Source organism: Nannospalax galili, unplaced genomic scaffold (assembly GCF_000622305.1).
Source record: "Nannospalax galili isolate Female #2095 unplaced genomic scaffold, S.galili_v1.0 scaffold456, whole genome shotgun sequence".
In the NCBI taxonomy this organism is placed as follows: domain Eukaryota; kingdom Metazoa; phylum Chordata; class Mammalia; order Rodentia; family Spalacidae; genus Nannospalax; species Nannospalax galili.
In genome coordinates, this window is record NW_008337055.1 from 51,231 (window position 1) to 64,955 (window position 13,725).

General features: G+C 48.0%; 2 non-coding genes across 2 annotated transcripts; both read right to left on the bottom strand.

The window, feature by feature from the left end:
- Nucleotides 1–11,704: 11,704 nt before the first annotated feature.
- Trnaa-agc lies at nucleotides 11,705–11,777 on the bottom strand. Its single transcript has one exon. It is a non-coding gene; the product is annotated as a tRNA-Ala (tRNA).
- Nucleotides 11,778–12,096: 319 nt separating this feature from the next.
- Nucleotides 12,097–12,169, bottom strand: Trnav-aac. Its single transcript has one exon. It is a non-coding gene; the product is annotated as a tRNA-Val (tRNA).
- Nucleotides 12,170–13,725: the final 1,556 nt, after the last annotated feature.

The window sequence follows — 13,725 nt, forward strand, 5'->3', positions numbered from 1 at the left end:
TAGCATAGTTTTCTCCAATTCCAAGAAAAATGTCATAAGGATTTTGATTGGCATTATGTTGAATATCTAAAATGACTTTTGGTAGGATGGTCATTTTCACAATATTAATTGTTCCGATCCATGAGCATGGGAGGTCCTTCCATTTTCTGATGTCTTCCTCAGTCTCTTTCTTTAAAGATTTAAAATTTTCATTGCAGAGTTCTTTAATGTCTTTGGTCAGGTTTATTCTGAGATATATATTTTTGCAGCTATTGTGAAGGGGAGTGTTTCCGTGCGCTCTTTCTCTGATTGCTTGTTATTGGTATATAGAAAGACTGCAGACTTTTGTAGATTAATTTTGCAACCTGCCACCTTACTGAACGTGTTAATAATTTCTAGGAGCTTTCTGGTGGACTTTTTGGCATCTCTTAGATATAATATCATATCATCTGCAAAAAAGGGATAATTTGATCTCTTCTTTTCCAATTATTACTCCTTTAATTTCTTTCTGTTGTCTTATTGCTCATGCAAGAGTTTCAAGCACTATGTTAAAGAGGAGTGGAGATAGCAGACAGCCTTGTCTGGTTCCTGATTTCAATGGGAATGCTTCCAGTTTTTCTCCATTCAGAATGGTGTTGGCTGTGGGTTTCTTATAAATGGCTTTAATTATGTTGAGATATGTTCCCTCCAGTCCAATCAATTCCCTCTAGGACTTTGAACATAAATGTATGTTGAATTTCATCAAAGGCCTTCTCTGCATCTATTGCAATGACCATGTGGTTCTTGTCTTCGAGGCCGTTTATATGATTTATGATGTTTATTGACTTACGTATGTTGAACCATCCCTGCATCTCTGAGATAAAGCCGACTTGATCATGGTGGTTGATCTTTTTGATGTATCTGTCTGCAGTTTGCAAATATTTTGTTGAGAATTTTTACATCTATGTTCATTAAAGATATGGGTCTATAGTTTTCTTTTTTGGTTGTATCTTTACCTGGCTTTGGTATTAGAGTGATGCTGGCTTCATAGAAAGAATTCAGAAGTTCTCCCTCTATTTCTATCTTTTTGAATAACTTAAGTAGTATTGGATGTAGCGCCTCTTTAAATATGTGGTAGAATTCTGCTGTAAATCCATCTGGTCCTGGGCTTTTTTAAGTCAGGAGCTGTAAATCCATTGGTCCATTGGGAGGTTTTGTATTACTGTTTCAATTTCTTTTTGTGTTATGGGTCTGTTTAAGCTGTTAATCTCTTTTTGGTTTAGCTTTGGTGGTTCCCATGCTTTTAGATACCCATCCATTTCTTTTAATTTTTCAAATTTAGTAGCATATAGGTTTTTTAAGTATTCCCTTATAATGTGCTGAATTTCTTTGGTGTCTGTTGTGATGATTCCCCTTTCATCTCTGATTTTGTTGATTTGGAGGTGCTCTTTCTTTTGGTTAACTAGGCTAGCAGTCTATCAGTCTTGTTTATCTTCTCAAAGGACCAGCTCTTGGATTTGTTAATTCTTTATACTGTTTTGTTTCTAGTACATTAATTTCTGCTGTGATTTTTGTTATTTCTTCTTGTCTGATGGGTTTGGGTTTCATTTGTTGTTGCTTTTCAAGTGTCTTGAGTTACAATGTTAAGTCATTTATTTGTGTTCTTTCCGATTTTTTGAAGTAGGCGTCATTTATTTGTGATCTTTCAGGTTTTTTAATGTAGGCACTTAGAGCTATAAAATTCCCTCTAAGGACAGCTTTCAGCGTGTCCCAGAGGTTTTGTCATGTTGTATTGTCCTTTTCATTTAGTTCCAGGAATACTTTTCTTTCTTTCCTAATTTCTCTTTTGACCCATTCATCATTCAGGAGTGTGTTGTTTAATCTCCATGTGTTCATGTGGTGACTAGAGTTTCTTCCAGTGTTGGTTTTAAGCTTTATTATATTGTAGTCTGATAGAATGCATGGAATTATTTCAATCTCTCTGTATTTGTTGAAGTTTGTGCCCCAGTATATGGTCGATTTTGGAGAAGGTTCCATGGCTGAGTAGAAAGTATGTCCTTTGGTGCTTTGGTAGAATACTCAGTAGATGTCTGTTAGGTCCATTTGATATATGGTATTGTTTAATTCAGATGTCTTTCTGTTAATTCTCTGCCCTGTTGACCTATCTAATGGAGACAGTGGGGTACTGAAGTCCCCTACTATTAATGAGTTGGGATTAATCTGGGTCTTAAAGTCCTGTAGTATTGTTTTTATGAAGTTGGGTGTACCAGAGTTTGGTGAATATATGTTCATGATTGTAATATCTTCTTGATTTATTGTTCCTTTGATCAGAATGAAGTGGCCTTCTTTGTCTATTCTGATTAGTTTTAGTTTAAAGTATATTTTATCAGATATTAGAATTGCAATGTCTGATTTTTTCTCAGTACCACTTGCTTGGTATATTTTTTTCCATCCTTTCACCTTAAGGTGGTGCCTGTCCTTGAAAGTGAGATGAGTTTCTTGCAGACAACAAACTGATGGGTTTTGTTTCTTAATCCATTCATCTAGTCTGTGTCTTTTGAGTGGGGAGTTCAGTCCATTGATATTTAAAGTTATTAATGAAAGGCATTTATTCAATCCCGTCATTTTTATTTCTGTTCACATTCTTCATATAGTTGTGCATTTCCACAGTTATACCTTCATTGGATTTCTTTCTGCAGTCCCTTGGGTATAGTCATTCCTTCCTACAGCTCTTTGTATTGCTTCAAGAACTCTGAACTGCTGGTTTTGTGGACGTGAATTCTTTCAGCCTATTTATGTCATGGAAGATTTTTCTTTCTCCTTCAACTATGATAGACATTTTGGCTGGGTAAAGTAATCTTGGTTGGCATCTTTGCCATTTAGAGCTGGGAATACTTTGGTCCAGGCTCTTCTGGTTTTCATAGTTTGCACTGAAAAGTCAGCTGTAAGCCTAATGGGTTTTCCTTTATATGTGACTTGTTGTTTCTCTTTTGCAGCTTTCAGTATTGTCTCTTTGTTTCATACATGTAGTGTTCTTGCTATGATGTGCCATGGAGAGTTTCTTTTCTATTCCTGTCTGTTTGGTGTTCTATATGCTTCTTGTATTTGTATGGGCATGTCTTTCTTTAATTTTGGGAAATTTTCTTCTACAATCCTGTTGAAGATCTGTTCCATACCATTATCTTGAAATTCTTCTCCTTCCTGTATGCCTGTGATTCATAAGTTTGGTTTTTTTATGGTGTCACACCATTCTTGCATACAAGGCAACTCAGCACGGGTCTAAGGGTTCAGCTGAGAGCATCCTGGTGTGGGGATGTCACTCTGTGCCCCGTAGGATGGTTGTACTGCCTCCTTTTCCTGCTTTCTGGGCTGATTTGTTAGAAGTTGAAATGTGTTTCCCAAGAAATTGCAGGAAGGCATTCCAACTTGGAAACACTACAGTGCAGCCTGACCAGTACTGTGCATAATTGCAGCTCAGAGGACCACAGAAAAGCTGACACAGGCTTCAAGTCAGGGAGCATCTAGCAGACAAAACTGTTTGAAGGATAGAGGTTCAGCAACACACACACGCACGCACACACAAGCACACACACACAAGCACACACACACAAGCACGCACACACACACGTTGGTGATGTTAAGTGAAACAGCCCCGCTGCACCCTGCAGTGTAGCTGGTGATTTTATTAGCTGTCACTTTACACCACCCACTTTTCTCACAGCTGGTTATCCTGACTCGGCCTCAAGGGCTTGCTAGGCCTTTGGGTTTCCTTTTGTAATTTTAAAGGTTTTCTAAGGCTGCAGCTGAGATAGAGCCAGGGCCATGAAGTGGCGTCCTGGGCAGGGTGCGACTCCTGCTTGAGCTCAGAGGGTGCTGGCCCTCCTCTCCTCTTACTGTTCCTACAGGTCCTCCCACCCTCACCCTGGGTCAGGTCCTTCTCCGGACAACAGAAGCTTTGCTGCTAGTTCCCTACCCCCAGCCCCACAGCCCCACAGCCTCACAGTCTGGGTTCTCCCTGCTCCCATCAAGGTTTATCCAGTTTTCCAGGTCATTCCTCCACAGATCCGGTTCCAGCTAGCCCAGTCTTCCTGCTCTTAACAAACCTAGACTTTCCTCCACTGGGGTAGAGCACTGAGCCCTGCACGCCGGGTTTCCCAGGAATACCAGTGGCGCTTCTCTGCCGGCCCTCGAGTCAGCAGATCCTCTGAGTCCATCACAATGCCCCTAGGATTCTAAGCATCATAAAGCACAACACGAACCACGATAGAGAGGGCTGTGCTCAGTCAGTCCATGCCCGAAGCACCGCCTCACAGGCACAGTAAGGTCTGTTCCGCCTAGGGCATGCCAGTATCCAGTGCTGACTATTTCTAAAGGGTCGCCTTCAAAGGTTCACATATGTAAGGATGGAATCAGCTCTGCCAGCAAAAAGCTACCTTCTCTGAGGCTCGAACTCAGGACCTTCAGGCTAGAAGACTGACTGACGCGCAGCTGCTGCACTAAAAGGCCAACAAAAGTCTCTTTCTGGACTGGCTCTCCAGGAAACCTTCCGTTTCCTGCGCCCCCCCTCCCCTCTTAGTCCGGCTAATTCCTGTGTTTCCGGCCTTCTAGGCCTGGGTCACTAGTGCTCCAGGATATTTCCAACTCAGCCAACCTGGATCCCCTTTCAGCCCTGCCCTCTGAAGAGCCGCCCTTGCCCACGGTGTCTGGCTGAGCTAGGGCGCCTCTCCTCGCCGCTCTAATCCCTCCGACTCTCCATCGTTCCGAAGCTTGTTTCCTCCCTCGGTCAACCGCCCTCCACCTTCCGCGCTTTGCCCGGTGGCTGCCGCTCACAGCGCTTCAAGGAGAGAACAGCTCCCGGACACTCCCGGAGACCAAGGCCTGCAGGTCAGTGCACGCAACACTGAGCTTCCAACCGCGTTGTCCCGGATAGTCTCCTCAGAATCCCACGCCCCGACTTCAGGATGAGGCTTTGGTCCGGGATCTTACTGTTGAAGCTGAGACTCAGTAGAAGGAATTCCACAGTGATTATTGGCAAAGCCAGACAAGAAAGAAATCCAGACTCAGCTTTAGTTTTTTAAATCCTTCGAAAATTTGGTGCATGTACACGATGCGTCTAGATCACATCCTCCCCCGACTCCCTCACCCCAACTCATTGCTTGGGATCCGAATCTTAAAAGGCAGAATCTGAGGTTTCCACAGGACCATGGCTCTCTGATGGAGATTCCGGGATGCGAACTGAGCGTCCCATTTTAGATAGTGGGATTTAGTAGGTATTTTAGAAGTAATCAAGTAGGTCAACTTGGCATGTTTGAAGTTGTCGTACTGAGAACTTTGTTAACTAATACATAACGATGGCTGGGAATATCTGTTTCTTCATAACTTCTCCTCTCAAGATAGAAAAACTAGTGGATCCTACTAAATTAGCCTGGTTAAGCTTGCTGAGCCCCAAAAGACCCCACCTCTGCAGAGTCTCGATAGGCCTGAAAAGCGGAGGGGGTCCTGGACAGGATTCAGGGCCTTGAAGCGGAGAGGGTCCTGGACAGGATTCAGGGCCTTGAAGCGGAGGGGGTCCTGGACAGGATTCAGGGCCTTGAAGCCGAGGGGGTCCTGGACAGGATTCGGGGCCTTGAAGGACGCCTTCAGGTGGTTTTACTGAAGGTTTGTATGGTCCTTCTCAGCTCGAATAGACAGGTTTTCCAACCTTAGGAATCACTGGTTCAGGATGAAAGACAGGGCGAGGACGGAACAAGACCCAGCAGAGCTCTGAGATCAGCCTTCCGTTCCCTTGGCTCCAAGAGTCCTCCGTGGACTCGCGGCTTCCGTCCGCCCGGCGTGGGCTGTGGCACTGGGCGCGGATTCCAAAAACACCTCTTGCCGGCGCCCAGCGTCGGGCCTCAGTGGGCGACTTGCAAAGGCTCGTTTCCGAATCCCAAGTTCGGCGCGGCCGGTCACTTAACTCAGACACGAAGGACAAGAAAGGGGTCCAGGCAGGTCACGGGAAGCGCCCCGCAGCGTGTCCGGGAAGCTCAGGGAACTGCCGCACCTTCCGCGTCGGTTAGAGCCGCGTCGGAGGCCGCGTTCCTGCTGAGCAGACCTGCGGTCCCAGAACCAGACGGGACGGCGCCTGGGAACGCGATCCAGCAACCGAGGGGCGAGCCGGCCCGGACCCACGGACTGAGGGGTGGAGAGGGAGAGGGGGAGTCTGCAGCCGAGATGACGTCTGTGGGATCCAGGAACCCACAGGTGTCCCAGCGGGTCCTCGGGTCGGACGTGGGTCTGGAGCCGCGGGGACGGATCCCGGGTCTCCCGGGAGCAGGTGATGCTGTGGCCGCTGGAGGAGACCCGGGATCCGGAACCGCCACCCACCGCGTCATCCTCAGGTTCCTGCAAGCGGACTCCTCGAAGAGGCTCCCGAATTTGATAAAATGGGACGAGGAGGAATCAAATTGTCTGGGAAACCTGGAGGAAAGAGTGTGAACCAGGGGAGACCGCGGGGGAGGCGGAAGGGCGTGAGTTCGATCCCTGGGCGGCCATGTGGTATTCTCATTTTAGATGTACAGAATCTGCAATTAAACAAAAAGCAAACCTGCTAGAGAAGAGAAGCTCGGATTTACATCTATTCTTCTAGAACTGACATACCGCCATCTAAGGCGTATACCCTCAAGATGCAACATCTCCTTTGACAGACCCTTTAACTGCAGTCTGTGTCTGTGGTTTAGTGTCCTGGGACATGCATGTGGAACCCAGAACCCAGGAGGAAACCAGCCTGGAAGCAGAGTGAAAAAGAGCAGTTTCCACCATTGCACATCCCGTGTCCATCGCCCAGCCACACAGTCTCCCCAGATGGGTTTCCACCTCTGCACCCACTTGCTTCCTGCAGAGCTGTGTGGAGCAGGAGATGGCTAGGCAAGGCCTCCCAGGGCAACCCCGGTCCTTGGCTCTGCCTCTTCCTTTGCTCCCTCTCCTTCCTTCTCACACTTGACTCTAGAGATACTGGACCAAGGAATGTCTCTCAGAACACCAAGCCTTTCACTCATGACTGTCCAGCTGCTTCCTGAGGCCCAGACCATTCTCTGGGAGAAATCTGCCCTGACAGTTTTCTGAGGTGGAGTTGTGTCCCTCCCAGCACTCTGACAGAGCCAGGCACTGTGCTGTGGCTTTGACATGAATGCAGGTGTCCTGGTGTCCTGGTGGTCTTCCCCATTGTAGTCTGAAAGGCAAATATCAAGATGAACATAATACAGTGAATCAGATATTCTCCCAGATATTTCTCCAAGCTTTAATTAATTAGTCAACTGAAGTGCTGGGATCTAACACAAGGCTTCAGAGGCTAGACAAGCACATACCCCTAAGCCACACCACACCCTTAAGTACTCTTAAAACTACATGGTGAATTTGATGAATGTGCAGGCAGAAAGAAGTGTGCCTGTGTACTCACAGGTAGGAGGCAGGCTTTCGCCACACAGTGTCTTTAGGGCAGATAAGCAGTAAATGGCAGTCTACTTCTCTGAGTGCCCCCAAAGCTGAAAGTGGCCCCAAATGTTCCAGACCTGGGATGTTGGTGGAGGGCAGAGCATGGCAAATACATACAGTCAGGGAAATTCTGAAGGGCAGAACGAGTGATGAGAGACAGCCATCTTAAGTGGTGGCAGTTCCCACTGCACTCACCTGTGAGGGATGACAGTGAGGCAAGCCCTCTCCATCCCAGAGCACCAAAGGGCCTGCTGTAGAGATTTTCAAAAGTTGAGTGATCAGAGCAAGTTATAATGGATGTTTCTAGAAGTACTGTTTATGGAATCTTAGCTTTCAGCAGACACATGCAGAAGAAAAGTAGTCAGGGCCTTCTACCTTGGTGGAATTCAATGTTGCAGGCAGCAGTTATTATCCAGGGAAGGCAGCTTTGGGGTTGTAACTCACAGGCCTCAAGCTCCAGTCATGGCCTGAGGATCTCAGGGCAGAATCTAACAGAGAAATGAGAATCTATCCACGTATCTCCGTATCCATCTCTGTCTCTAACAATTGAGGAAAATCTTTCTGGAGTGCTTTCCCAGTCCGCCCTTGCTCGTCCTCGGCTTGGCTGAGTCCCTTACCCTGATGTCAGTTTCTTTTAAAAAGAGTCAGCTGAGGTTTTTCCCATTTTGTCTACTATTGAAATGTTGTGAGCAGAACAGATGTTGAACAAGGGAGATTCTCAGGATTCATCTGTTAGATGAAAAAATTAGTGAATGGCTTCTCACTGTTTTCTGGCCTTAACTAAATCCAGGCACCTTCAGAGGACCTAGCTGAGACAGGACTTGCCCTGCCTCCTCCACCACATGGTAGAAAGACCAGTGTAAACTTGTGGCATTGTCTAAATCTGCTCACTACCATCTTATCAAATCACGAGCAATTGATCAGTCACCGTAGGATTCTGGGTTCTTTCGCTCTTGTGACTTGGTATCTCCTCCAGATGCCCCATCACCCACCCCCATGTGCTACACAGTCAATCTAATACCCCTAGGTGGAAAAGAAGCCCACCTTGCACTCTCTGAGGCTGGACCTCAGGACCTTCACATGATACTGACAGAACACCAGCGCCACCTAGAGGGAGCTCCCACCAGCCACATACCAAAGGGCTGAATGTTCTTTTTCTTTCATGAGGAGAATGTTTTATTTGATTCTTACTGTGCTGCAAGGCTGTTGCTTCACCGTACAAAAATAGCACCAACCAATACCGTCTATTGTAAATTAAGACAGTACTGTCCTTCCTCTGACCCTGTACCACACATTCTGTTCTCTCAGGAATTTCCAGAGTGAAGATTCTTAAGTCTTCTGATCTAAACCCAGAGATGGATATAAGGAGGTTCCAACTCTACGTGAGACTTATGAAAACGTTGTTATCCTGAAATAAAGATTCCTATAACCACCTTTTGCCGTAGATAATCTCATGAATTCTGAATACCAGAGCTCAGCCCCTAGTCTAAATACTTAGTCCAGAGTATTGTAGAAAAGACGTACACTGTTGTTTATCTGCAGCCATTAGGAAGCCAAGGAGGATTTTCTTTTGGTAGCAGTGTTGAGAGTCATTTCTTTTCTGTTGATATTGCTGTGAGTTATTTAAAGTCTTCTGTCCACCACTAATTCAAGATAACTATACTGGGGGGATATGTTCGCCAGGTTCATTTGAGGCTCAGTGTTCCCTCCTCAGTGGATCTCACATATTTCTACTTCGTCTTCACTCATTGGCTCATCCAACTCTGAAGGTCACTCAGTGTCATCTTCATCAGCCATCTTCACAGCAGGATCTGTCGAGGTGCCCTGGATCAAGTGCTTCCTTAACACGGTTCCTCTCCTGACAGAAGGGAACAGAGTTCGCTGGCAGCTTTCACACTCCAGAGCACCAAACTCATCCTGCTGTTTCAATTTTGTCGAACTTCAGGCAACTACAGTAAACATCTCCCAAAGCTTCCTGTGCAAACTTGCTGGTTCCCACAGTTTCAATACCACTCTCTGTTATCCATTCAAGTTTCTCTGTGAATTTACACTCCGAGAGCAGGTCTGGTGCCCAGCAGGCAGCCTGGACAGTGCCGGGTGGGTAGGCCCAAGGCAGGCAGGGTGGGCAAGGCACCAACGCAGTGGGCAGGCCCCTGGAGGTGGTCTGTGTGCTCTTCAGCATGTGCTGATCACAGGAGTTCCGAAGGACACCACACTGCATCTCGGCTCTAAGTGCTGACTCTCACTCTCCAAGCACCTTGCATCCATCTGAGGCTTTGAAAGAACATGTGACCTGGTCAATGCACTGTCAGCCGGTGCTGCACCTGAAGAATGTCACATCCAGAAACAGTGGAGTCCACACCTCTCAGGATTCATCTGCCTCTCAGGCTCTGAGCTCAGGGACAGGCACAGCTGTCTGCGGCTCCCTACCCTCTGTGTGTCAAGGTTCTGGCTTTCCCTCCCTCAGAACTCTTGTCCTCCTGTTCTCCTTCCGTGAAAGGAAACGGGAGCGCGTCCATTCAGTGACTGAGTGGTCGAGCAAGGAAACATTCCCCTGTGAAATCCACAGGTAACCTGTGCTTTTCAGTCACAAGTGCCCTTTAGCATTTGTTGGCTTTTTCATGTAGTTTGGCTGAAATTTGGCAACAAAGGTAGATAGCACTTTCCAGATGTAAGGAAGGCTCAGGTAATTGAGTACTTTCCCTAAATGTCCTAGAGCAAGTAGCAAGGCCTGAACTGAGGAGCAGATGTGTAAGCTCCAAACACTGAGCTCTTCCTCTGCTCTGACTCAGCTCTCCCGCCTGGTCTCCACAGGATCTCAACCACTAACATACCAAGTACCTAATTTCCTCACCTCCACACCCTGCCTTTGGGTTTACACTTGGGGCTCCAGGTAAGTTCTCTGACCTACAGCTGGGGCTCTGTTACTCTGAGGTTCTGGCCTGCCCTGTCCAGACCTGCTCAGCACCAGGGACAGGCTGCAGGAGAATTAAGGAAAGAGCAATTAGGAATATTCTTGAGATCACAGCACCTGGAGGAAACTGAACTAATTGATAGAGCCCCAGAACCAAGGTCAGCAGGCGTTTACCTGGCTCTGTTTGCTCCCGGATGTCAGGAACCAGAGAAGCATGCAAAGCATCCTGTGATCAGTCTTGTGTTTTCTTCCTATAGCAGAAGGTGGGAACCCGAGGTGCTGTGGCTGATCCACAGTAAGCCAGCCTCACCTGCGGCCTTTGTTCTCTGGTGTACATTCATCCCCTGGGAGCTGAAGCCTGGCGGTCACTGCCCTTGGTCCCCTGTCCCTGATCTGCCCACCAGAATCTCGGCCACTGCAGGCGAGCGCGGGTGTTCTGATGGTCCAGGCCAGGAACACCGGCTGGGCACGTTCTTCCAGAAAGAAAGGTCCCAAAGGGAAACTGTCCAAGATCTTAGATTTCAGATTCCAGAACCGAGGAAAACTAGTTGCAGATCCAGAAGGTCGATGTGGATCTCCCCCAGGTTAGGAGCGTGCACTCAGGGCTTGCCGGCTTAGGTCTGCACTCCGAGAGTAAAGAGAAAAACGACAAAGGAAACCCACATTGATCCCCCCTTTCCCAATCTCCTGTTGTGCGTCCTCGGCTTGTCTGAGTGCGTCGGCCAGAAGGTGGTCCAGGGACAGATTGAGATGCGCCCTGGGCGGCGCTGCCTGGAGAGCGCGGGGAGGAAGAGGCGGCGCAGATGCGGGAATTCCCGCCTAAGACCCACGGCGCAGTGCAGGAGAATCGCACGTGGAAAACACACGAGGGGAGGAGGACGGGAACACGACGCCCGAGACGCCCTGAAAGAACCCGGTAGGAGCGGCAGGTGCTTCACGACTGGTTGCGACGTTTGAGGAAAAGGTTGTCAGTTTCCACAGAGCCTAGAAATGGGAAGCCGGGCCTAGTGGGAAGGGGAGCCACGCCCCGAGATGCCGAAGGTGGAGCTTGGTCCCCGCGGGGCTCCAGAGCAGAGCAGGGGAGGAGATGGAGCAGGAGGAGAGTCCAGAGAGGCGGCGAGGTCCTCCCTGTGCGGACGCAGTGCGGAGGTTTGAGGGGAAATCTCCACCTGTTGGCGCAGAAGGGATTGTGATTCGGTGTGTGGAAGACTCAGCTGAGTCGTTTATACGCACGTGTGAAATGAACCAGACAGTGGGCGGGTGAGCTGGAGCAGAGCAAAAGGCAGGAGATGCATCCCAACAGAACCTCTGGTTCATTAAATAAAAGTCCGCAACAAGTTCCAGGTTAAGGATAGAAGCTGGAGGATGTGGGCGTCGATCCCACTACCTCTCGCATGCTAAGCGAGCGCTCTACCACTTGAGCTAATCCCCCACGCTGGTGGGCTGTGACGTCCTTTGTTCAATGTGTGATCGGACTGGTCCACACCGTTATCTGCTGTTTCCAAGGTCCAGAGCGCACTGACCCTTCAAAGCGGGAACGGCGGAGCCCAGACTCCTCTCATCTCCTCAAAAGGGCCCAGGGCCGAGCTCTTAGGCGATTTTTCTGTAGGAGGAAGAAAAAGGAAACCAGAGTAAAGTGGGCACCGGAAAACACGGAGGGAATCCTCTTTCTTCTCGCAGATCTGGCTACGAAGGGGGTGGGGAGCGCGGCTCTGGGGATTTGAACACCATAAAGCTAAAGAAAGGCCTACTGTTTCTGCCCGGTTTCGAACCGGGGACCTCTCGCGTGTTAGGCGAGTGTGATATCCACTACACTACAGAAACACCCGTAGTTAGTGTTTAATCTTTAGATGTACATTCAAATCTTGTTTGCCAAGTGTTATGATGGCCACAGTTGACATAAACACAGTGGACCTGCTAAATGGAAGTAATTGCAACCCCCCACCCCCCTTGATCTCATATTCCACGTTCTGAGTAAAGTCCTTTCTGGGCCGGGTTCACCTCACTCAACAGCGGGTCCTCAGCTTCATCCGAGGTGTAACAAAGACTAAACTGCATCTAAGGTCCGTGTGCAGCTGCTGTTTTCCTGATCCACCTGTCGGGCATGAGCTCGACTCTACACCGTTTACTGTAAGTAATTCTGTGAATGTGAAGGAGCAAGTCACTATCTTACTTGGGACTCATTGTTTCTATGTGAATTTTAAGATTTTTTTTTTGTCTAAAAAACACATCAGAGTTCCTTCTCAGGTCCCCAGGAGCACTCTGGGCCTGGCCCCACCCTCACCTCCCTCTGCTTCCCTGGGCCTCTATGAGCCTCAGGCCTCTCTCCTACCCGCAGGCCACTCTTCAGGGTAAGTCCATCGTGCTCTCCATGCCTTGACTCTCCCAGCCTCATTCACCCACCCATCTCCCCCACCTGTCTCTCCTCCTAGCCTGGGTCCTGTCCCATTCCTTGTCTTGGCGCCCCAGACACTGGAGGAACCATCACTGCTTCCTGATCCTTTGCATCCAGACCAACCCAGTTCTTTCTCAGGTCCCCAGGAGCACTCTGGGCCTGGCCCTGTCCTCACCTCCCTCTGTTTCCCTGGGCCTGCATGACCCACCAGCCTCTTTCCTGGACTCCAGGGCTGACCTTTCCTCTTCCAGATCCTTTGCATCCAGCCCAACCCCAGGAAACCTTGGGGCCGTTTCCTACCCCCATCTGCCTTTGCTTCTCTGGGTGGCATGGCCACCAGCTACCCTAGACCAGCATCTTTCCTGGGCCCAGCTCCCAGCCAGTCCAACCCCCAAATTACTGAGGCCAAAATCTTTCCTGGAGGGATCAAGATGTTAGGAGAAAGCCTGAGAGCATCTGATCCTCATCTGACTTGGGCCTCTGTGGGAACTCCTGAAGACAAAAGCAATCTAGTGACTCCAGCATAAAATCAAAAGAGAGAACTGGAAGCTTAGAGGAACCAGCTTTTCATGCCCAAAAAGTAAACCACAAAGACACATAAAGTTTACAAAAAGAAGCAGACCTAAACTTGAAGGCATGAGTCTCACACAAGAATCAGAAACTACAAACGAAATTCACATGTCAAAATCACAGAGAAAAAAAATACTAACATGAAAAACCAAAATAATATATCTCCACCAAATACCAATAGTCCTCTAGAGGAGTACAATGAGAAGCCCCTAGAGATAATGCAGGACATGGAACCCAAAAGAACAATTATAAACATAATAAAAGAATTCAGTGATTTTAAGAACACACAAAGAAATAAAAGAACTGAAGGAAGATAGGGATAAACTTCTGAATGAATTCAGAAAAGAGTTAGAAATATTGAAGAATACTCAGGCTGAAATGAAGAAGGAAGTGAAACACTCAGTAAGCCAATTAG